Source organism: Convolutriloba macropyga, chromosome 4, assembly GCF_964194025.1.
Source record: "Convolutriloba macropyga chromosome 4, txConMacr16.3, whole genome shotgun sequence".
Taxonomy (NCBI): domain Eukaryota; kingdom Metazoa; phylum Xenacoelomorpha; order Acoela; family Convolutidae; genus Convolutriloba; species Convolutriloba macropyga.
Genome location: NC_134471.1, coordinates 26,471,422 through 26,495,536, shown reverse-complemented (window position 1 = coordinate 26,495,536; position 24,115 = coordinate 26,471,422). Strand labels below are relative to the sequence as shown.

The following is a 24,115-nucleotide window of genomic DNA, read 5'->3' as shown; positions in this document are numbered from 1 at the left end:
AACATTGACAATTTTTATTATAAAGAGCAAAAATTGGCCAGGACGGATAAAAAAAAATCTCAAAACCTAGAAATGAATAGCAATAATAACAACCACTTTGCTTAGTTCTCTGCTTTTATTGTTTTTAGAAGAAAAAAATTGCGATACAATTTCAACGATCGTTAAATCTCAAAAAGCTTCAATAAACTTGGTGTCAAAGATTTTAAAAAATTTTTCATCGGACTTACGGTTTACAAGGAACTCAGCAAAATCTGAAATTGTTAGACTACCGAAGACATACTTTTGACTGCACTGAAACTTAATTCTCCTTCCGTTTCGGGTTCTATGATGACTTTAAACGTTTGCCAAAGCAGTTTTGCAAAACGAGACAGAACAAAGGTATTACAATACAATTTTTGGAGTTTAATTCTCGGATTAATACAAAAATTGAAACAACAGAATAAAAGTTAGATCAGATAGAAAAGGTATCAATTGATTCCAACCCTTCCAATGATCAGATTGGGACTTTATATTTTTGATTGAATAAATTTGTGGATAAAACAATGATTCATAATTTTTTTTTACATATATGTAGCAGGTGAAATACTTAATGTATGGCTCCAGCCAATCAGAGACTGAGAAGACTCTCTTCTTTTTTATATAAAGCTTGCACAGCTGACTTCAGTCAGTCGTGCAGTTGTAGTAGAGCGCGCTATGTGTATTCTCAATACTTTGACTCCGGTGTTAACTCTTGTATACGCCGTGGTAATTGAAGTCTTCCATCGATGTTTTACTGAGTCGGCTAGTCTGAGTGAACTAGGTAAGCCTAATTCGCGCGCAGAAATAAGAAGCCTTAACTATTCACGCCATAAGGCTGTGAAAGGAGCCCTCAATGGGTCTGCCTTATATAGTTTACGCAAAAAAAATTTAAAAATATCAAAAGTTTCGAAACTTCTTTCCTGTATTTGTTAATTACACCAAAATTTTATTCTCTTTGCAAAAACGTTTAGTGTTCGACAACGTTTGGAGCAATAAAAGAAAAAGTTAATGCAAAAGATTATTTGAGACACGATATGATAAAAGGGAAAACATTCCATACAAATCTTAAAAGGGTTTGTGAAAGAATAAAACATTTCCCAGATTGTTCTTGCGCTCGATTGTTAGAATAGAGCAAAGTTTTAGTGATTTTGGCTGTAGCTGTAGTCATATTCGTTATAGTTAATGTCTTCAGATATATCTATATAAGTTATTTCAGAGAGATGAGTTAGGATTTTAATTGTTTTTGTGGATAAGGATTGACAGTTTGTACATAGTTGCTGCCTGTACGCTTCATACAGTTTTCAATTCACCCCTCCATCGTTTCGTGAATTTTAAGTGAATTGGAATGAAAAGAAGTAGAACGATTTCGTATAATCACTTTGAGATATAGTTGTTTGCAATTAATCTTTAAAAGAGAAGAAATGTAAAAACGTTAAAATGCTCTCATGCACGGAAATGTTCATTATCCATGTTTTGTTCTCCTAGTTCGTTTTATTTGAACTCCTTTTGTCTTATTCAATAGCTCAATAACACCCCATTGCGCATGAAACAAAACAAACCCTCCTTGTTTTAAATTATATTCTGTAAACAACCGCAACAAATATTAATATCCCTCCCCCTTTTTTTTCTGCAACCCCTCTTAACTCCCCCCCGCCCCCCCAAAGCCAGAGTTTGAGCTAAGTAAGGATAAGTCACCTGATCTTCTGCCATTGAACATTGAAAAAGACAGAAACTTATCTCCTTATACCCCCCCCCCCACCCCCCCCCCCCCCCCCCACCCCACCACCACCACACCTTTGTATTTCTCTCATTCCCCCAATTTGAAAAGGAAATGGGAAAATGGCGGAATTATTCTTTCATTCCACTAGTTTGAAAGTATGGATTAATTTTTAATCATTTGTGTGTACAAGTTAATATTTTTATTTGTGATTTTTTTCACAATGAGATGAAAGGGGATTCAATAATTACATTCCGCCCGCCGATTCAGTGAACCCTTTTGAACAAATATACCAAATCGATATTAACTATATATTTAGCACGGACAGTTTAGACTTTTATCTGTTCAGTTTGATGCAAAAATATATTAATTTTCCCCATAATTCAATAAATACATTTCCCCCGCACAATATAATAAACAGATAACCCAACTAATCACAAAGTAGGTTAGAAAAATTGTCACCAATTTCGACGACTAAATAATGTCCGATTTCGGACTCCTAAATTTCTTCCTTTACCTTTTTTAGACACAATTTAGTCAATATTTAGTACGCAGTTACTGGCCTCAAAATTGACTGGTAGTCTTTTTTCCTTATCATGATTAACCTTGTTGTGTTATATCATTTTGACCAATGAGAATGAGCCGAGATAGTAATAATAATAACTTGTTTTTCTTGTTCCATTTTCTGGGCTGAAATGATTGCGAGTAGAGAGGGAAATCAACATGCCTCCATATACCTTTACGTCTTCGAGTATTACTTTGAAAATCATTTTGCTAATGAAAGCAAACGCCGCAAAATAACACAAAAACTGACTTTCTTTTAAAATAGCGCCCTTCTTGTTTGTAATTAAAAACGCTACACCGCGGCTTACAATATACCGGCTGGTTTTCGTGCGTCAAAAATGTGGTTTTAGATTTGAGGTGAGAAACGTCGTAAAAAATAGATATTACATTCCATTATACAAATTTAATTTACCCCAGTCCCTCCCTTACTTTCTGTTCAACCTTCTTTTTTCCTATTTTTGTCCACTGCTAACAGGATCTCGCAAGATTATAATTCGGTTATAATTCCTTCAAACACTGATTAAATCTCCTTTAAAATATTATCAAAATCTGTTTATCTGTTTGTTCTATCTCATTCGGGTCTATTTTCAACTAAAACGGCGTGAACTGACGACTATCAAATTATTGATTTGAGAATGGATTTTAACGTCTCCTTTGTGAATGACAGCAGTAACGAATCTTCCCTCTCGCCTCAGATGCAAAACCAGCAACTGTAAGTTCAACCCAGTCAAGAACAGAAGGTTACCCTGCCAGATCTTGCAGGATTTTGCAATAAACGCTTGCAGGATGATGAAAGGGTTATCGTTACTTGAAATCGTGATAGAATCTTGCAAGAAAAATTTTTGATCTTGTCTAGTGGAAAAATCAATATTAATATGCAAGGATCACATCCCATGCCCCAACCAGTCATAAAACTGGTATGTTCAGATGGACTTGTACGCCCCGCCATTTTCGATCGATGGAAGGGTGGGTGGTTGGATGGGTTGGTGGGTGGATAGGATTGAGTGAAGGGGGAGGGGGTGGTTCGTAGGAACACACGAAGTCTGAACAAAAGCGGCTTCAGTCTCAGGGGTTGTGAATTTTTATGTTTCCTCGGCCTGGAATATGATACCACACAAATCATGCACTACCCTTTGAACAATGTGACTACTAAGAAGCCAACTAGGAGAAGTATGATTACTACAAACTTTGTATAAAGTGCAATCTGGGCTTTTAATTGTTACATCTTTAAATTTTTACAGATTTAGAACTCGTGGTCAACTAAAAGTGAGTATATTGTTGACTCGATATTGTAAAGCGAGATGATATTTTTGTATTACTTTGAAAATCATTTTGCTAATGAAAGCAAACGCCGCAAAATAACACAAAAACTGACTTTCTTTTAAAATAGCGCCCTTCTTGTTTGTAATTAAAAACGCTACACCGCGGCTTACAATATACCGGCTGGTTTTCGTGCGTCAAAAATGTGGTTTTAGATTTGAGGTGAGAAACGTCGTAAAAAATAGATATTACATTCCATTATACAAATTTAATTTACCCCAGTCCCTCCCTTACTTTCTGTTCAACCTTCTTTTTTCCTATTTTTGTCCACTGCTAACAGGATCTCGCAAGATTATAATTCGGTTATAATTCCTTCAAACACTGATTAAATCTCCTTTAAAATATTATCAAAATCTGTTTATCTGTTTGTTCTATCTCATTCGGGTCTATTTTCAACTAAAACGGCGTGAACTGACGACTATCAAATTATTGATTTGAGAATGGATTTTAACGTCTCCTTTGTGAATGACAGCAGTAACGAATCTTCCCTCTCGCCTCAGATGCAAAACCAGCAACTGTAAGTTCAACCCAGTCAAGAACAGAAGGTTACCCTGCCAGATCTTGCAGGATTTTGCAATAAACGCTTGCAGGATGATGAAAGGGTTATCGTTACTTGAAATCGTGATAGAATCTTGCAAGAAAAATTTTTGATCTTGTCTAGTGGAAAAATCAATATTAATATGCAAGGATCACATCCCATGCCCCAACCAGTCATAAAACTGGTATGTTCAGATGGAGTTGTACACCCCGCCATTTTCGATCGATGGAAGGGTGGGTGGTTGGATGGGTTGGTGGGTGGAAAGGATTGAGTGAAGGGGGAGGGGGTGGTTCGTAGGAACACACGAAGTCTGAACAAAAGCTGCTTCAGTCTCAGGGGTTGTGAATTTTTATGTTTCCTCGGCCTGGAATATGATACCACACAAATCATGCACTACCCTTTGAACAATGTGACTACTAAGAAGCCAACTAGGAGAAGTATGATTACTTCAAACTTTGTATAAAGTGCAATCTGGGCTTTTAATTGTTACATCTTTAAATTTTTACAGATTTAGAACTCGTGGTCAACTAAAAGTGAGTATATTGTTGACTCGATATTGTAAAGCGAGATGATATTTTTGTAAGAGATCTGCCGAATGCCAGATGCGCTGGAAACAGGTGAGTTGTTAATAAAAAAAGATTGTACTCATTATTTTAGTAGACGCAAAACCCTCAGAAACTCATTACGCCCCGAGGTGAGTTACGAAATTTTACAAACAACATCGGAACCTGGGAAAAATCGGAACCAAATAATTTTTATAAAATCTATGCAAAGGTTTAAATTTTCTTAAGAAAAAAATCTTTTGAATTCAATGCCAACAGATATTAACCCGGGTTGACCGAAGTTTTAATCTTAGAGTTTTCATATTAGGAAACAATGGTTTAATAAATCAAAAAGTTTTGAAATACTGGTAAAACTACAATTTTGTCATAATTGAAAGCTCTATGGTTAAAATTCGGCTATAAATGGGAGTTCTATTGCTACAAGATTTCATAAATGAGAGTTCTATGGTTTCTACTTCTCCAACAACCAACAGGATGTAATTAAAGAGTTTCGGTTATTTCCTGAGACCTCATGAGCATTTTTAAACTACAGGGGAGAACAATTTGAATGTTTTCTTTCAAAATAAACAAAAATGAATGCTCCATTATCCAAGGCATGATATAGCTAAAATCTAAACAAAATCCCGATAGGCCAGGAATTAAAAAACGTCACAAAACCAAAAAGCAAAGCGCAATGAATATACAGAACATTGGATGTAAAATACATCACAAGAGGTACCAAAAACTCAATGGCAGTAAAATTGGCTTTTTAAAGAAGAGTTAACTACTTTCCATTGAATAAAGTTGAACCAAAACTGATCTATGAAGTTCTATGACTACAATGCTTTTCGTTAATACTTCCTGTATTTGATGCCAGATTTTGAAGGTACTTCTCATTGAATAATTTAGGGGCTGCAATAAAATTTTCATAAAAAATCTTGTTCTCTAATTATTCAAAACTAATTCTTCTATGAAGTTCTATGACTACAACTTCATCATAATTCTTTTTTTTCGCAAAAATTCAACGTATCAAATTTTTAGTTAGTTTTTTGAAACATATTGTTTTTTTGCATGACGTTTGCGAAAGTTTCATGGAAATTCAATTTAATAGAACTCCTTTTAGGAAAGTTTTATGACTACTGTTTTTAATAAACGCCATAATATGAAGATGTTATTTATAACTTTATGAATTATGGGGTCAACCCGGAAACAAACTGTGGTCATGGATGGCACAGCATTTTATATGGCAACAAAGAGCATCTTCCTTGATTGTTTTGTGTTTTTTTTAACAAACTGACATTGATAATTAGCAAAGCTTCATGGAACAGCATGATTTTTTTGATGTTCTGCTATTAATTAGTTTTTAAACAAAAAATCATGATGGTTTTCAAATATCTAAAAAACAATAAAAACTCTGAAAAAGAGTGCAAAGTCTCAATCTAAACTGATAAAATAATCTTACTGTTAAATATTTTCTACTGAATTGGCTTTATGGTGGTATTTTAATTCTGAGTAATCAAATCTGACACTACGATTTAAAATGTTTTTAAGATCAGACAAGTCGTTTTTGAAGATTTTTCTAACTTAACGTGCCATACAAAAATTAATGCAAAATTGAAAAAAGGTAAAGTTGAGTGTTGTATTTAAAACTCTTTTGTTAAAAAAGGGTTTCATTGCTCAGCTTAAATTTTTTTCTAGATTATTTTTAGAGATCTGTGATGTCAAATTGCAAAGTGGCCGAGTAGTGAAGATGTCTAAGTACCGATTCGTTCATCAAAAACCTATACTTTAATAAGAATTTGGATCCTTCATTCTTTTCATATCACTGGCTATTTTTGTTGTATGCCTTTTGTTTTTTGTTGATGCAATGAGTGCAAACAGATTTCAATTTTATCTTCAACTTAGTTAGGTTCAACTTATTGAGATCATAATTACTGTTTTTAAGGTTTTATTTCGTTTTTAAAAATATTAAATATTATTGTATTAAATCAATATATTAACAAACAAATCTAATTTAAAAAAAAATGTGTTTCCATGGTTATCAACGCATTGTTTTTCATATATTATCCTGTTATCTATTACATTTTCTAGTTCATTTCTCTGAATTTTTGCATATTTCATAACATACTGCAACCTGCGTTTTACTTTTTTCCCCCAAAGAAATTAAAAAATGGTTTTTTGGATTCATTCAGTTCTAATAATGAGACTCAATTTTAGCATTGTGCCAATTTTTTGTGACATGATATACGCTTCATAGAATAAATTAGCTAGAACCTTTGAAGTCAGCTGAATGTCATTAAAGTGGAACCTTATTTTAAGTGCTACGGACAAGGGGTGTTTAAGCTGCGCTAAGCTTGTCAAAAAAATATTTTGAGGGTGAGGATTGTAAAAAATTTCTTCTACAAAGTGTGGAAAATTACATGGAAGATGCGGTTGATAAAACGTTCTTGACCCAAGAAGTTATAGAAAAACTGCTTGAATATGTTATTCTTTTTTAATGAAAAATGTTGAACTTCCTATTTTCTCAGGACATAGTAATTTTAAGCCGTAAGCAAACAGAAAAATTTACATAAAAATTTCTATTCAACATTATTTTGCAATGCAAGTGTTAGTTTTTGTTTCTGTACAAGTTCGCCGGACATTGATGCTTTTTTGGCAAAAGTTACCAGAATTAGTATTTCTAAGCTTTTTAATATATATTAGTATATATTTAATATACTTACATTCTTCAATCTAAATGTTGGATTTTTTTATTTGAAATATTTATCATATCTCAGACGTCAGATTTTTGTTCAAAACAAGCAATTGTTGGGTTATGATTTAATAAAAATCAAAACGATGCCTTCGTTTTCTAAGCAAAGAACTGCTGATTTCTCACTCAATGAGCAGTTCAGCGTAAGAAAGATAAATCAAAATAACAATACTTATAATAGAATATCGATGTCAACTTCACGGCGAGGTTTTGTCAAAATGCTAATTACTTTCGTTATTCTTAAGCATCGGAAAATATTGGATTTAAAATTTTCGGAAAATTGGATTCGGAAAAAATTTTAAATCAATTTTTGTGGTTAAATGTCTTTTAAGTAAGAGCTTCCAAAAAATTCTATTTCAGGACAAATGCGTCATTATCTATTTTTTCCAATAAAAAGTTATTCGATCGCACTTATTGAATATGAGCGCGATTTGCAATCTATCGGCCCCGTCATCTGTGTTTTCTAAATAAGTTGAAAAGAAGCCAATAAGCCAAGAGGAATATCACCTACATAAGGCTTTCAAAAATAACAAGTTAATTTTCACCACATAAATCGGCTATAGTTGGTTTGAGAAAATGAATATTAACAACGTCTTCCAATAATAATTGACTCCCCTTGGATGCTGAAATTTAAAAAAAAACCTGCAAAAGTTTTAATGACGAATGTCACTAACAATTTTGAATGCTTTTCATTTTAGGTTTCTGCACTGCATGTTTTTCTATTGCATGCAAGTCACGTTTTTTCCACGAATGGCATTCAAAAAGTACTAAAAGATGCTTTTTGATCGGTTAAAGGCGCACAAAAAGTATAGCGGCAGGCACTACTATGGTCTTGGTGAATTTGGTATTAAATTTTTACGTTAGAAGGCAAAAATGCAACAAATTTTTTAATCAACTAAAAATTTAATCAGCTATCCACTTTTTTAAAATTAATATTTATATTGTAAAAATTAATTTGTCCTAACGAAGAGCAAAAACAAATAAGTCCGTCTTGTTCAGTAGTTCTTTGCAGTATACAACTACAAGATGAAACTATTTGTTATATTTGTGCAGCCGGTTTTTAGACTTTTATTTAATTGTTCCGACCCCACTTGTGGGGGGAGGAAATATATACTGAAATGGGTTTTTTTTGTTCAGTCAATTTTGGCCGATCGATATATTCGTCGGAGAGAAATGTGAGTGGTATCATTAAAAAGCTGGTCCAGCGTAGAATTCAAAATTAAAACATTTTTTTTATTTTTGTTTTTTTCGAGGAGTTATCGAGGATTGAAGTTTTGTGTGAACACGCGATATTTGTTCACTTTTAGTGTAATTTTTCTCCAAATTAAAATAATTTCTATGAAAATAGTTTTTCAAAATTAAATTTCACGCTAAACAATGGACCATTTTTTTGTTCCTAATAGACTAAAGGCGATAAAAGACCAGTTCTGGTCTCATTGGGAAGTTCACTATATAAAAAAATCGAATTCTATTTGAGAGCTTTTTTTTATAAAACTTTTCTCTTTTTTTGCTTTTTTTTAGTCACTTAGAGACAAGTCACTTTTTGTATCAAGGTTCTTTTAATGACAAACCTCCTTCACAGTCAAATTAAGCCCAATGAACAAAAAACATCGTTTTCAAGGAATTGTTTATGTTTTTTTTGTCTTCGACTCTGAGTTTTCGTAATTTTAATTGAATATTTGAATTTCTTTTTGAGGTTTTAATGGTTTTTTTTATTCTATGGCATCGACTAACAGTGCAATATGTTCTTTAATGAGCATTAAGTGAACATATCTAGTGCTTTGAGGGGACAGCCAACGGCTGTTAAGACTTAAAAATTATTTTTTCGATTTTTTTAACGTTAAAGAATAAAATTTATTATCGTGAACTGTAAGTCAGTCCAGGAGTGACAGCACCCTCTTCCTTCCTAATGACACCAAATTTAAATTGATTAGCGGTTTTGTCTTCTAACTATTGGTTATATGTCTTCAATGACACACGCTTTCTATTTTTTTAAAATTTTTTTTGGACCTTTTTTTTATTATTGGTTACTTTTGAACTCTTATCACAATATCCAAACCTTATACAAATTATCCAAATCATTTTTTAATCCCATTGGCTTTATAGGGACGTTCAGTGGATCACAGATAAAGTTTTCAGAGAAAAACTAATGGTTTCATCGGCTTCGACACTTTCTTCTCGCATTTTTTTTAATCGAATTTTGGTTTTTGCCTGATTTTGTTATTGTTTTGACAGTCATAAGACTTATTGTGAATTCATGAGATTTATCTATGCGTAACAAACATCTTTATCCTCCCATAGGATTATATCTGCGCGTACATATTGAGCTCCGTTGAAAGATTTTGAGTATAATGGCTGTTATGAGTTAAAAACAGTTTTTCGATTTTTTTTAATATTAACCAATCCTAAGTTTTTTCTTGAACTGTTGGTCAATGTCACAAATAGGGACTTTTTTTGTTCTACTGCAGCTAAATATTATCTGGTTAGCGGTTTTATCTTCTACCTAATAGTTTTAAAACTTCAATGCCACGAGATTTCATATATTTTTTTAAATTTTTGCGTACTTTGTTTTATTTTTGGAACCTTTTGAAATCTTATTACATCATCCTAATGCTGATGGTCTCCATTGTTTTAGGGATAAAGTTCAACGGATCATAGATAAAGTTTTCAGAGAAGAGCTTATGATTTGTATTGCTTCCACATATTCTTCTGGCAGTTTTCTACTGAATAATTTGTTTTTGCCTGTCTCTGTTGTCGTTTTCATAGTCAATAACTGGCTGTAAGGTCTTATTGATGAAATATGATTGTCAAACAAACTTATTGTCAAGTCGAGGCATGATTTAGTGTATTTACTGGCTTGCGTTGAAGGCTAATAAAATTTATTGCGTTGATAATACGTGTTTTCTCGAAAATTTCGTTGTTCTAATGTATTTGTATATATTTGTTGATTTTTTGAAATCACTTTGATAAATATAAGAAATCTCCTTGCTCTTAAAAATTGATTGAAAATAGAAGAGTTTTTAGTGAAAAGTTCATTTTTTTTAGTGCCTTCCACACTTCTCTCGCTCACTTTTTTCTTGAATTTACTCTTTTTGTTCTTTAGGTAGCCCTAAATTGCAGACAACTCTCATTGGCTTCTAAATGAGCATTGAATGCATGATTTTACCCGAAGCAGTTAGTTTATAGTGAATAGTCTTAAAGTTTATGATAATCATATTGAAGTTTTTTTTTCAAATTTTTCAGTTTTTGTTGTTCTTTTCGTCAAATTGTAACTTATTTTCATCAATGAGAGGTCCCATCCAATTTCTTGTATTTCAAGACATAACTTATCTATTGATATTATTTCTCACAATGTTTGTTTTGTTAATTGCGTTTTCTGAACAATATGCGTATTTCTGAACGTTTATTGAGTGGCCAATTTTTGTGTTTCTTTTTCCTCTTCTTTCAGAACAATCGCGTGATAACAGATCCCAGTGGTTTTCAAATGTGGCGCAAGGAAACTTATTTAATCTCTTCAGCTGAATAAGTAGAATTGAACAATTGAATTAAAAAAACATAATATTCAGATGATAGCTAATGACTTTAATGGTAGCAATAGCTTGTGTTTTCGCAAATCGTTTGTAATTTTTTGATCTTCTCTTCAGTTCGCTTCTATGGCTTAGTCTAACCAAAAACAGGTCCTTTTGGTTTTGGATTGAGTTTTTAGTACTTTATTAAGGATTATTTAGTTTAAAGCTGATGATTTTTAAGATTTTTGGAATTTCTTGGTGTAAAAATGTTGATTAATTTTTTAAGATTCGCCTCACCGTTCATTCTCTTTGTCGGCTTGTTACCCAGTCTCATTAAGAAATTTTTCCATCTGCTGTATTGTTAGAGAAGAGTAAACTTGTCTAGTTACGGTTTTACCTGACTGCACTTTGACGTTGTTACTAGGTGCTTTTAAATTTAGATATTCCGTTTTTGCCGTGAAATTTTTGTTTGTGCTAAGTTTGTTTTTTGTTTTTTTGTCTCTTAGTCTCTTTAATGTCAGATCACGTTGGCGCTGTAATGAGGCATGGCATTGTGTAATTCAATTAGTAGATAAGTTGTGTAACGTTTGCTTTAAACTCAAACATCTATTTTTTTGTTATCTCTTCATTTGGTTGACAATTTAGTCAAAAATGTAGATGAGCTCGGGTCGGAACATCATGTGCGAACGCACATTAACGAGCCGCCTTGTTTGGTGTATCATTGTTTTATTTTGCAATCTGTTCTTTAGTTTTGATATGCTATGGAGGAGTAGAAATCCAGGGTTTTGTGTTTTTAGAAACTTTCCTTAATTCTTGAAATATTTGTTTTGCCTACTAAACTTTGAATTTTTCCAGCAGAATTAGAACATTTAATTCATTTCTTACTGAAAAAAATTGAAGTTTCATTGTCATAGTTTGGTTTACTAAATGGTCTACTAAATTACACACCACTGACGTAGTCCATGCCTCTCACGCAATTTCAGATGTAATTTGGATACAACAGTCCGGTTATGGCGGCGGAGAAGTGCACCTACCGACCTGTCAACTAAAAATTAATTATCAGCGGATATTGAGATTTTGATTGTAATAAATCTATTTTTCGTCCTTTGACACAAACTTTAGGTGTCATCCATTTGAAAAGTCGTCCTGATTCTGTTGAAAACCATTTTCCCCGACCTAGCCATATAATTGACTTATATGCCCCGACTTATCCTCCCCAACTTATGTGTCCCGACCTACCATAACTGTAATTATTTTTGATAAGATTTGGAGACCTCTGGTGACAAACAAATGTTTTCTTTTAAAAATGGCTGTTCAACATGTGTATACTGAACTTTAATGACTTTAAAAATAACTTGTTCTCTTTCTGATGGTCCAGAAAGTTAAATAAACGGAATACAAAGATTTCAAATTTAGGCGAAAAATTGAGCTTAACGTTTTTAAATACTGACGCCCGAATAGAGGCGATGAAAATTCTTCAAATTTAGTTCAAAAATTATCAAACGTTTTTGCAGTTTTTGTTTTCAATTTTCTTTTCAAAATTAACTTGATTGTTTTTGTTTTTAGATGATTCAAAGATCTCGAAAAATTTCCCAGGTGATTCATTCACTGTTGGTCACTGAGCCATTTTTCAAAAAAAACTGCTCAAGTAGTTAAAATTTACCTCCGAAACTCATGGTTGTAGAGATACAAACAAAGCTCGTGCAACACCAAAAAACTTCTAAACACACATTGCTTTAATATTTTAAATCAACTTAATCAAAAAAGATCTAATAACTTTTTTTAGTCAGAATGGTCTCATACTGCTTTCTATATTCAGATTGGCCCTAATGTTAAATTTTTGTTCAAATTTCGTTTTGACCAATTTATTGCCAGTTGTAATTTGGTTCAGATTATTTGGAATTTTTATTGCAAACTCTTTGATATATAAAAACAGGTAGAAAACAGAAACTACTGCAAGTTGTTTGGATAAATTAAAACTCTCTTTGGTAAAACTTGGTGAAGCAATTGTCAGAACTGAGAAGTACCCTTGAATATTGAGACGGTTCTGTTTTAAGCCATGCACCACGGAAGCAAATTAAAAGTTCCCCAAAGAAGCAAATGTCAAAAAAACTTGAAAAAAATAAATGTCGTTAAAATTGACAAATATGGAAAACTTACATCATAAAGTTTTTTTCAAAATGAGTTCCATTTGATTTTAGATTTTGGCCTTTAGAAAATGTGAATTTACTATACAAAACAACTTGAATTCTAAATAAACGAATGACATAGATTAAATATATTTTTCAATACAAGGGCTCACTTGTATCATTTTTGATTTGGGGTAGTGCAAATTTTATTTGTTTGATTTTCGAATGTCTTCCTCTTTTTTGTAAACGAAATCAGAAAGTGCAAAAGAAGATGATATTCTTAATCTGACTTGTTGCAATAAAAAGCATTTTGGGCAACCTCTATATGCTCAAACGGTTTTTGAGAATGTGTTGTGAAATTGCAAAGCCGATTAATCGTTGATAACCAAGATCAATTGAGTTTTACATGTTAATACGAAGACAGAGGAGAAGGGAAAACTGATCGCTGTACCGTCTGTTTATTCTATTGGATAGATTCTAAAGTAGCTTCATTTCCCAAGACAATAGACATAATCCATGAGCAATTACCTCTCTATGTACTCTGATAATTGTACATAATCATGAACGATATCCTCAGCCAAAGTGTAAATTTTGTTCAATATGATTTAGATCTTTTAGATGTTGAAAATTTGTGACCGTTTTTATCCAAAATTGTATTTTTAGAGGTGAATGATTCAATATAATTTAATTTGTAAATTGAAGACCTGTAACTTCTTAATGTAGTGTGACTCTGATGAAGAGTATCAAAATATGCTGTGTAGCTAAATATGCAAACGTTGCAAAGTTTTTTATGTGACTATAGACGCGTTACGTGACTTTGCTTAATAGATAGATGTGCCTGATTTTGGCATCGGTTAGTACAGCTGTACCTAGAGTAAAAACATGGTCATATATATACTGAAGATTGCCAAGTTGCCTACGGTAGACAAAAGTTTAAGAACTTATTCATAATTATACGGTGCCGTAGACAAAATATGAAACTTAGTACGGCAGTGTATACAGCCGTATTAGGATTTTACGGCACCGTACAAAATAACTGTACTGCCTGGTTTCTCAATTCTAGGTCAACAATCCAAAAATTTAGTTTTGTGATATATCATCTGTCCAATGATACTAGCTACTACGTCAAATTTCCAATAATAAATAGTATTCTAGGTCTTCTGATGTAATATTCAGTATCATTGATCATTTTTGTTCATAGAGCAGCAATAAGAACGAATGCAAAAAAACACAACATTTCGTAAAATACTCATATTAGACTATTGCTTCCGTTAAGCTTGCAACGTGTGGTCTCGTTTCAATCTTTGGGTAACACGATACATCCAAAACCAGAAGTATAATAAACACTTGAAACATGAGCATGGCAGCTTCTTGCTTCCTGTCCAAACGCATAGTCAAATTGAATTTTGGCAAAACTTTGAAATTTTTATTTTAAAATTGCTAAATTTTTTATTCTTTTTTTAGTTGACGCATGAGTGTATTTTTTATTCACTATTTATGTTGCCAAAGGTAACCTTTCCAAAACTCTAAATCCTCTCACATTTCTGATAACTGCAATAACATTTGCGAGTAGTTAATTCCTGGATTGAAAGTTTTATCCTGAGACAGATTTTTCTTAAAATATTCCTAGGAAGATATTATTAGTTTTGAAAAAAAACCCGGCTCAATTTTGGATAAATGTTTTGTTTTGGGTTCCAATTAGAGGCAGCTATTGGAATACTTTTTGGAAAAGAACTGAAAACATTTTTATTTTTACTTTGACCGAATAGCTTAATTGACTTTCTTCTATCATTTTTTTCATCTTTTGCTCAAAAAGGAAAAATGGCCTTCGATATGCCGATTGTTAAAACTAGTGAAAAAGTTTTCTTCTGTTTTCACAATGTTTTTCTCACTGCCCTCCCATCACCTCAAAAAATCAAACTTGTTCTTCTCTCTAAAAAGTGTTTATAAAAAAAATAGCTATCTTAGATATCCATGCAACTAAAGTTTTTTCATCGTACTGTCCCAATGATTCTACTTAAGCCGGAGCAAATGTAGAAAATTTAAATGTTTTCATTTTCTTGACGTGGCAACAAAAACACAAGTTTGGGCAACAACTTTTGAAATCGCGGTTGACAAAATCAATTAAAAAGTCAGAGTCAGGGAAGCTATTAAAATTCTGTTTCGTTTACTAGACGCAGGTATCAATTTTTACGGTGTTCCAAGACCTGAATTGGAGCCCATACTGGAGCTTTTGGTTTTTAATAATCATTTTTGGAATGAAATGGTTAATGGAACTGTCGGAAAAGCGCGTTAGCATAGTGCTCAACACTGTAATTCTGTGATCTTCAAAACATAACAGGAACTACTGCTAATGAGGCAACTGCCAGAAAAAAACACTGAAACCCAAATGAACATCGGCGGAGTTTGTCTGAACGCTGATTGTTGACACTCTTCAAAGTTTTGGAGTGTGAGAAAAGATATAAAAGTTTGCACGTAGTTTCAAAATGTCAAAGCATAAGCGACACAATGCTTTGCGTCCCTGGAATACTTATGAGTACTATGAATACTATAAGTACTAATGAGTTCGAGACCCTTACATTAAAAAACTTTTTTTCCTCAAAACTTGTGTAGATCGAGAACTCTAATTGTTTGATCATTAACCGCAATCAGCATTTTTTGTTTGAGTTTTGTTTTTTTATACTTTCCAAATTATTTTACTCTTACTAAAATTGGGTGAAATCGTGTTTTGTCCTGAAATTTTAAGACTTTGATTATTTTCAAAAAACTTGCAATTCATAAAAGCATTTTGTGGCCAATTTTGGGAACAAAGTCCGGTCAAATTAAATGTTTGTGGCAAATTAACAAAAACGAATATCGCTCAATTATCTACTATGCTGTATCTAAATTTCTCTGCCTAATTTTCAACATTGCAGTTTGATTTTCAACCGAATTTATGACGTATTTAGTAGAAAATTTGTTGGCAATTATCTCACCATGTACTCTGATAATTGTCTATAATCATGAACAAGATCCTCAGTCGAAGTGTAAATTTTGTTCAGTATGATTTAGATGTTTTAGATGCTGAAAACTTTGTGACCGTTTTTCTTCAAAATTGTTTTATTAGAAGTGAATGATTCAATTTGAATTAATTTGTAAATGAAGAACTGTTCCGAGGAACATTTTGTAAGGCATTAATTACTTCCTAATGTATTGTGACTCTGATGAATGAGATCAAAAAGCAGCGGTTCAATATATACCTCAACATTTTCCAGTGATTTGCGAAGAGTGACGTCACCTTGCTTAATTGATATATGTGCGTGATTTTGGCATCGGTTAGTAGAGCTGTACCTAGAGTAAAAACATGGTCATATATACTGAAGATTAGGTGAACAATTCAATATAATTAAGTTTTCTTATATAGTCAACTGTCCAATGATACTAGCTATTACGTCACATGTCCGATGGCAAGTAGTACAGGACTTTTGATGTAATATTCAGCATCAACGATCAATTTTGTTCATAGAACATCTATAATGACGCATGCAAAACACATGCCCACTCGTAAATTATGCAAATTAGACTACTGCTTCCATTGTTAATGGTTTCAATGTGTGGCCTTGCATCCTTTTTAACACGATACGTCGAAAACCAGTAATATAACATACACTTGAAACATGAGCATGACAAGTTTTTCAAAATTTGGAACTTTATAAAGCACAGTTAAAGCTATAGAACTTGGCGCTACGGAGATCTGGCATTTTAAAACTCGCACGTTAGTGTTTTAACGTTTCTGAGTTTAATAGCCTTAATACTGTTGCCAATATTGTTACATTTTTGTGATAAAAATAGTTGTGAATAATTTGGAGTACAGTTAAATGGATCGAACTGAAGTGAAGTTGAGTATAAATATTTTTTTGGATTTACACTCAGTACCTCATTCTAATCTGCTTGAAAACGGACGGGGTTTGGTTACAATTAAAATGGCGTCAAGTTTGAACGCTTTAATTAGAATTTGACGCCACTGCAATTTGACAGTAGAATGAGCAACTCAAACTTAAACTAATCTAAACCGTCAACTTAATCCAACTCCAATTTTATATTTTAAACAGTTTGTTAAACTTGACTGACGTTTAATAATTAGCTGCTTTGACATTTTTCAAATCTAGGTTGACATTACAGATTAAGTTGAATTTCAGTGTCCCACTTTTTGCTAAATAGTTTTAACTGTTGTAGATTAAGAACCGGATAATTGTCAACATTATTGGTTTTGTATAAATTTATGCCGATATTGCAGCTTTCTTTGAGTCAATTTGAGTCAAACTTGAATTCTAATTGAGCGAAATCAAGTCTAGCCCCACTACACGTGCCGTCAAATACACCAGTTAAAAATGATGTGTTGTTATAAATCGCTGAAATATGTAAGAAAAGTCACATGGCGAGGGGGGGGGGGAGTGGAAGCGAAGTTACGCTAATCTGGCGAGGAGAGAGACGGTGAGAGGGGGGGGGGGTAGGTGATGTAATATAGAGCAGGCTTCATATGTTCAGTCCGAAAAACAGTGCATTTTTTGGTTCCTGTTCGAACCCCTCAAAACCTGTTCGTTCAAACCGTTGCCAGAAATTCGTTTTCATAGAAGAAAAAACCTCATTTGCTCATTTGGCAAAAAATCCCATAACTCTATTCAAATAACTTGTCCTCGAAACTAGATAACTTGTTGTCCTCGCTTTTCTTCTGACAATTTTTAATGTCAGATTGAATTTTTGGGAAAAATTTTGGGAATACATTTAAAAACTGCTGAAATTTCTTATTCTTGTTTTTGTTAACGCATAAGTGCATAACTTTATTCACTACGGTGTCACGAAAATTTAGTCACTGCCATTTTACCCAATGCCATTTTACACAATGCCAAGTTACCCAATTTACCCTATTGCTAAATTTACCAGAGCGACTATTTAGCAGACTATATAATTAAATGAATGGCCCGTGGGACATGATATGATACTATCACAACTGAACATGATATTAGCCGACTATATAATTAAATAACCCGTGGGACTTGATATGAAAATATCACAACCGAACATGGGATTATATTGTCCAAATACATATTTTAAATCATCCTTATAATAGCGACTGTTAAATTGAAATCGAATAATTGAACGAAAACATCAAAGAGCATTGGGTAGGTTGGTATTGGTTAAAATGGCATTTGGTAAATGGCATTGGGTAAAAAGCAGGTTGGGAAAATGGCGTAGAGTAAAATGGAACTGGTTAAAATGAAATTGGATAAATTGTCTTGTAACCATTCACTCCATATGTTGCCAAGGGTAACCTTGCGTCAACTTTAGAACTTCTCAAGTTTCTGATAACTGCAATAACACCTGTGTCTAGCTATTTCATGGAATAAAATTTCTATCTTAAGACAGATTTTTTGAAAATGTTTCTAAAAAAATGAAATAGTTTTTAATAATGCCCCGATTCAATTTTGGATACGTATTGGTTTTCGATTAGAAGCACTTTTTCGGATAAAACAATTAATGAAAGAAAAATTTATTTGAGCTTCTGCCATAAATGTTTTCACTGTTTGCTTAAAAGAGAAAATTGGCCTTTGAAGTGCTTATTCCCAAAACAAGTCAAAACGTTTTTCTCTGATCTCATATTCTTTTTCTGACTGTTTTCCCATCACCACAAAAACAAACTCGTTCTTTTCTTTTCGAAGTGGTTATAGCAAAATTGATAGCTATATTAGATATCCATTCAACCAAATTTTTTCCCTTGTAATGACCCAATGGATCTATTTAACTTGGAGCTGCTGTAAAAACTTAAATGATTTCATGTTCATAATTTAGCGGCAAAAACACAAAGTTGATCAACAGTTTATTAATTCATAGTAGAAAAAATCATGCAAAAATTCTTGAAATTAAATCATAGAAAACCATACATGCGTATATTAGACACACGCGACAATTTTTCGATATTCCATGCCTACAATGGAACCCCTATTGGAAATTTTGGTCTTAATTAATCATTTTGAATTCACTGAATATGGTAACTGTTAGAAAAACGTGTTAGCAAATAAAGGTTGATTACTTGCTGCAATTTTGTAATCAATAAGATAGACTGTTCATGAAGCAATAGCTCAGAAAACCTTTAAACACAATTTAACATCGGCTGAGTTTATCTGAAAGCTGATTTTTGACACCGTTCAAAATTTTGGAGTGTGAGAAATGATATAAATCGTTTCACGTGGTTTCAAAATGTCAAAACATAAGCAAAACAATGTTTGCCTCACCGGTATACTCTTTCTAGTCGTTTTAGTTCTCTAGGGGGAAAATGCAGCATTGAGCAGAGAGAGAGAGAGAGAGAGAGAGAGAGAGAGAGAGAGATGAGAGAGAGAGAGACAGAGAGCCAGGGGAGTAAATTTTTTTTTTAGAAAATTGAAATAGTTTCAAAAAATGCCCCGATTCAATTTTGGATACGTATTGGTTTTCGGTTAGAAGCAGCTTTTCGAATAAAACATTTAATGAAAGAAAAATTTAATTGAGTTTCTGCCATCAATATTTTCAATGTTTGCTTAAAAGAGAAAATTGGCTTTTGAAGTGCCAATTCCCAAAACAAGTCAAAACGTTTTCTCTGATGTCTTTTTCTTTTTCTGACTGTTTTCCCATCACCACAAAAACAAACTTGTCCTTTTCTTTTTGAAGTGGTTATAGCAAAATTGAAAGCCATATTAGATATCCCTTCAACCAAATTTTTTCCCTTGTAATGACCCAATGGATCTATTTAACTTGGAGCTGTTGTAAAGACTTAAATGATATCATGTTCACAATGCAGCAGCAAAAACACAAAGTTGATCAACAGTTTAATAATTCATAGTAAAAAAATCATGCAAAAAGTCTTGAAATTAAACCATAGAAAACCATACATTTTTATATAAGACACACGCGACAATTTTTCGATTTTCCAGGACCTACAATGGAACCCCTATTGGAAATTTTGGTCTTTATTAATTATTTTAAATTCACTGAATGTGGTAACTGTTAGAAAAACGTGTTAGCAAATAAAGGTTGAACACTTGCTGCAATTTTGTAATCAATAAGATAGTATGTTCATGATGCAATAGCTCAGAAAACACTTAGACACAATTTAACATCGGCTGAGTTTATCTGAACGCTGATTTTTGACACCGTTCAAACTTTTGGAGTGTGAGAAATGATATAAATGGTTTCACGTGGTTTCAAAATGTCAAAACATAAGCAACACAATGTTTGCCAAATTTTTTTCCTTGTAATGACCCAATGGATCTATTTAACTTGGAGTTGTTGTAAAAACTTAATTGATTTCATGTTCATAATGTAGCAGCAAAAAGACAAAGGTGATCAACAGTTTAAAAAATCATAGTAGAAAAAATCATGCAAAAAGTCTTGAATTTAAACCATAGAAAACCATACATTCGTATATTAGACACACACGACTATTCTTCGATTTTCCATGACCTACAATGGAACCCCTATTGGAAATTTTGGTATTTTTTAATCATTTTAAATTCATTGAATATGGTAACTGTCAGAAAAACGTGTTAGCAAATAAAGGTTGAACACTTGCGGAAATTTTGTAATCAATAAGATAGAATGTTCATGAATCAATAGCTCAGAAAACACTTAAACACAATTTAACATCGGCCGAGTTTATCTGAACGCTGATTTTTGACACCGTTCAAAATTTTGGAGTGTGAGAAAAGATATAAATGGTTTCACGTGGTTTCAAAATGTCAAAACATAAGCAACACAATGTTTGCGTCCCCGGAATACTATTTCTAGTCGTTTTAGTTCTGTAGGGGGAAAATGCAGCATTGAGCAGAGAGAGAGAGAGAGAGAGAGAGAGAGAGAGAGAGAGAGAGAGAGAGAGAGACAGAGAGCCAGGGGAGTAAAATTTTTTTTAGAAAACTGAAGTAGTTTCTAAAAATGCCCCGATTCAATTTTGGATACGTATTGGTTTTCGATTAGAAGCAGCTTTTAAATCATAGAAAACCATACATTCGTTTATTAGCTCAGAAAACACTTAAACACAACTCAACATCGGCGGAGTTTATCTGAACGTTCAAAGTTTTGGAAATTTTTGACACCGTTCAGAGTTTTGGAGTGTGAGAAATGATATAAATGGTTTCACGTGGTTTCGAAATGTCAAAACATAAGCAACACAATGTTTGCGTCCCTGGAATACTCTTTCTAGTCATTTTAGTTCTGTAGGGGGAAAATGCAGCATTGAGCAGAGAGGGAGAGAGAGAGAGAGAGAGAGAGAGAGAGAGAGAGAGAGTCAGGGGAGTGAAAATGTGTCTAAGATTTGTTCATGACCCTTTGGGTACTGCATAAGGCCGTCTGCAGAGGTTTTTTTAATCTGTAAACTACTCGCATCATTACCTCCAATTAGCGTCAGTGATGAGAGACAACAACGTTTCTCTTTTAATGATTTTCATTATTGTTCGAATTGAGAACTCATATTTATCTCCTGGTTTAAAAAATGACAAAATAGAGAACAATACAATCAGGAAATTATATAAAGTTTGTCTATTTGTTGACTGGAATCACTGGTAACTGGCAGAAACTCTATGCAGCGATGACTTTGAAACTGGGAAAATTGGTGAACTAGATCATTATCCTAACAATGGGTAGGTAAAGTTGTACAAAAATCACCAAGTGCTTTATGCCAAAAAGAAACAATAGAAGAGGAGCAATACGGAAGTTGCAGAAACCACAACAGCCAGTAAACCTATGAATGAAAAACTGTTGTTTTAACATCACAGAATAAACCTACCAAAAGAACGTCAATAATTGACCAAAATTAAACCTGTTCAAATTGTTTTAACTGCTCAAAAACCACAAATTTGTTTAACCCAATCTTAAGTCGAGCTGTGATAAAGGTCTTAGATCCTATAAATGTCTTAGTGCAAAGAAGATTTTGATTTCACTTGCAATGGATTTAAATCTGTCTGTGTTAAGAAAACTTGCCCATATGTTAATGATAAGACCACAGAGCATGTCAACGCTGAATCATCCATTGAAAAGCACGCTATCAAATTCAATCGGGATAAACATATTTCCAGCGAAAAACACTCGATCAGTGTAGCTATCACACTACATTGATGACGTTTGATGCCATCTATAATAGAAATCTCCGGCTGGCAATGAACACAAGCATATAAATCCTGCATATATGAGCACAAAGTGAAGCTTATCTTCGAAAATTATTTTTAACTGCATAAAATTAATTCGAAAAACGGATTATTTGTTCTCATCAGAAAAAGTTATTGATGCTTGGAGTTCATATACAGCAATTGCGAAATTATCAGTTCCAAACATTTTTTATTATAAGAATCCATTAGTTTTGTAAAACGATGTGTATTGGATTGTATATGACTACAACTTCGTTTTATTATTCCTTTTATACCTAACGTTAAACTTGAGCGTTTGAAAACTGTCGCAAATGATTTTTTGATTGTCAATTGATTATAAAAAATTAGAATCTTAGAGCTGCTTTAAAATGTACTTTATTTTATCAGTTTTACTGTAACGCTATATTTGGCAATAATATAATCTCATTTTTTTTTTAAAAAAAGCATAATTAGGGAGAGGAATTCGAACAAATCTTAGACTTCAAACTATATTTAGTAAGCAAAATTGAGAACAAATCTTCACCAAACGCCTCAATTTTCTCCATAAGCCCAGATCAACTTCATTTTGAGCTTGTAAAAACTCTAACCATCATTTAAAATTTGCTACTTCGAACAATTATTTTTTAAACGCCAACATCTTCTGGAGGCAGTTTTTTGAATATAATGTGCAAACTAAAGAAAAGAAGAGAGAGAGACAGAGAGAGAGAGAGAGAGAGAGAGAGAGAGAGAGAGAGAGAGAGAGAGAGAGAGAGAGAGAGAGAGAGAGGAAAAACGCAATCATTAACAGCAAAAATTTGAGAGCCAGACAGACACACGCAGAGGGAGTAATAGACAGAGAGAGAAATATAGAGATTTGTTTCAGCAAAATTACGTCACGTGGACATCAACATACTGTGGAAAAATTTATAGAAAATTGCATATATTCATTTTTCTTCTGCAACTTTTTATTTTCTCCGTGAATATTTTAAATTTTCTTGAAAAAATAGATGATTTAATGTTTTATGTATTCTATATCAATTATTTTCAAAAATGCGCTATTGGACGGTCATTGAAAACACGCACCTTCAAAAGCAGGCAAATTACTATATTAAACTGTGTTTCCATTTGTACTTTTGTAAATGAGGTTAGCTATTACAGATTATTTTGATATTAACCAATTTGAAAAAAATTGTTTAGAGATGGTAATGTTATAGAAGCATTGAGGGGGTTGGTTTTTTGAAATAAAAGATTGTTATTAGTTTTTTCTCAGAGTTGAACTAAAAACAGGTTTTGAGCAAAATTGGATTTGGTAGAGAATCATTTTAATGAAAAAAGCATATACAAGAAAACATTGGAACAAACTTTTGTGATAGTTTTTTTTGGACAATACAAAAAATTAATTGACAAAATTTTGCTACTAGATTTTAACAAAAAGGATCGTAAATATCAGTTCACACATCATACTTTGACTCTGATACCCTGCTTTTATCACCTAATAATCTACAACAGGAAAGAGAGATGAAAATATTTAAAAATTCTCCTACTATTCAAAATTAAGAGATGTAATCGTCAAAGGCAGAAAACATCTTAAATCTTTAAATGTCTTAGGACTACAAAATAACCACAAAAATAGGAAAAAATCGGAAGTCAAGGTTTCGAACTCATTGAAACAATCAATCTTTTTAAGAAAAACACTATATTTTTGCTTGGGCCTCAGTTGAACCTCACTAAGTCTTCTATTGGAGGGACTAGCTGAAAATACAAAAAAAAAACAAATTGGCCCCGTATACAAAATTAAAAAAAACCTGCTAAACCCAATAGTTCAAGCAAAAAAACACAAACCATAAAACTTGATGATTTTTTACCAAAACAACTTTATCAAACCTATATTGGGT

General features: G+C 32.8%; 1 protein-coding gene across 1 annotated transcript in view; it reads left to right on the top strand.

Moving 5' to 3' along the window:
• Window positions 1–3,412: 3,412 nt before the first annotated feature.
• Window positions 3,413–24,115, top strand: part of LOC142338348 (uncharacterized) — a 40,167-nt gene continuing 19,464 nt past the window's right edge. The window contains exon 1 of the mRNA XM_075388059.1: window positions 3,413–4,136. The gene's annotated coding sequence lies outside the window, so the exon portion shown is untranslated. The remainder of the gene's footprint in view (window positions 4,137–24,115) is intronic.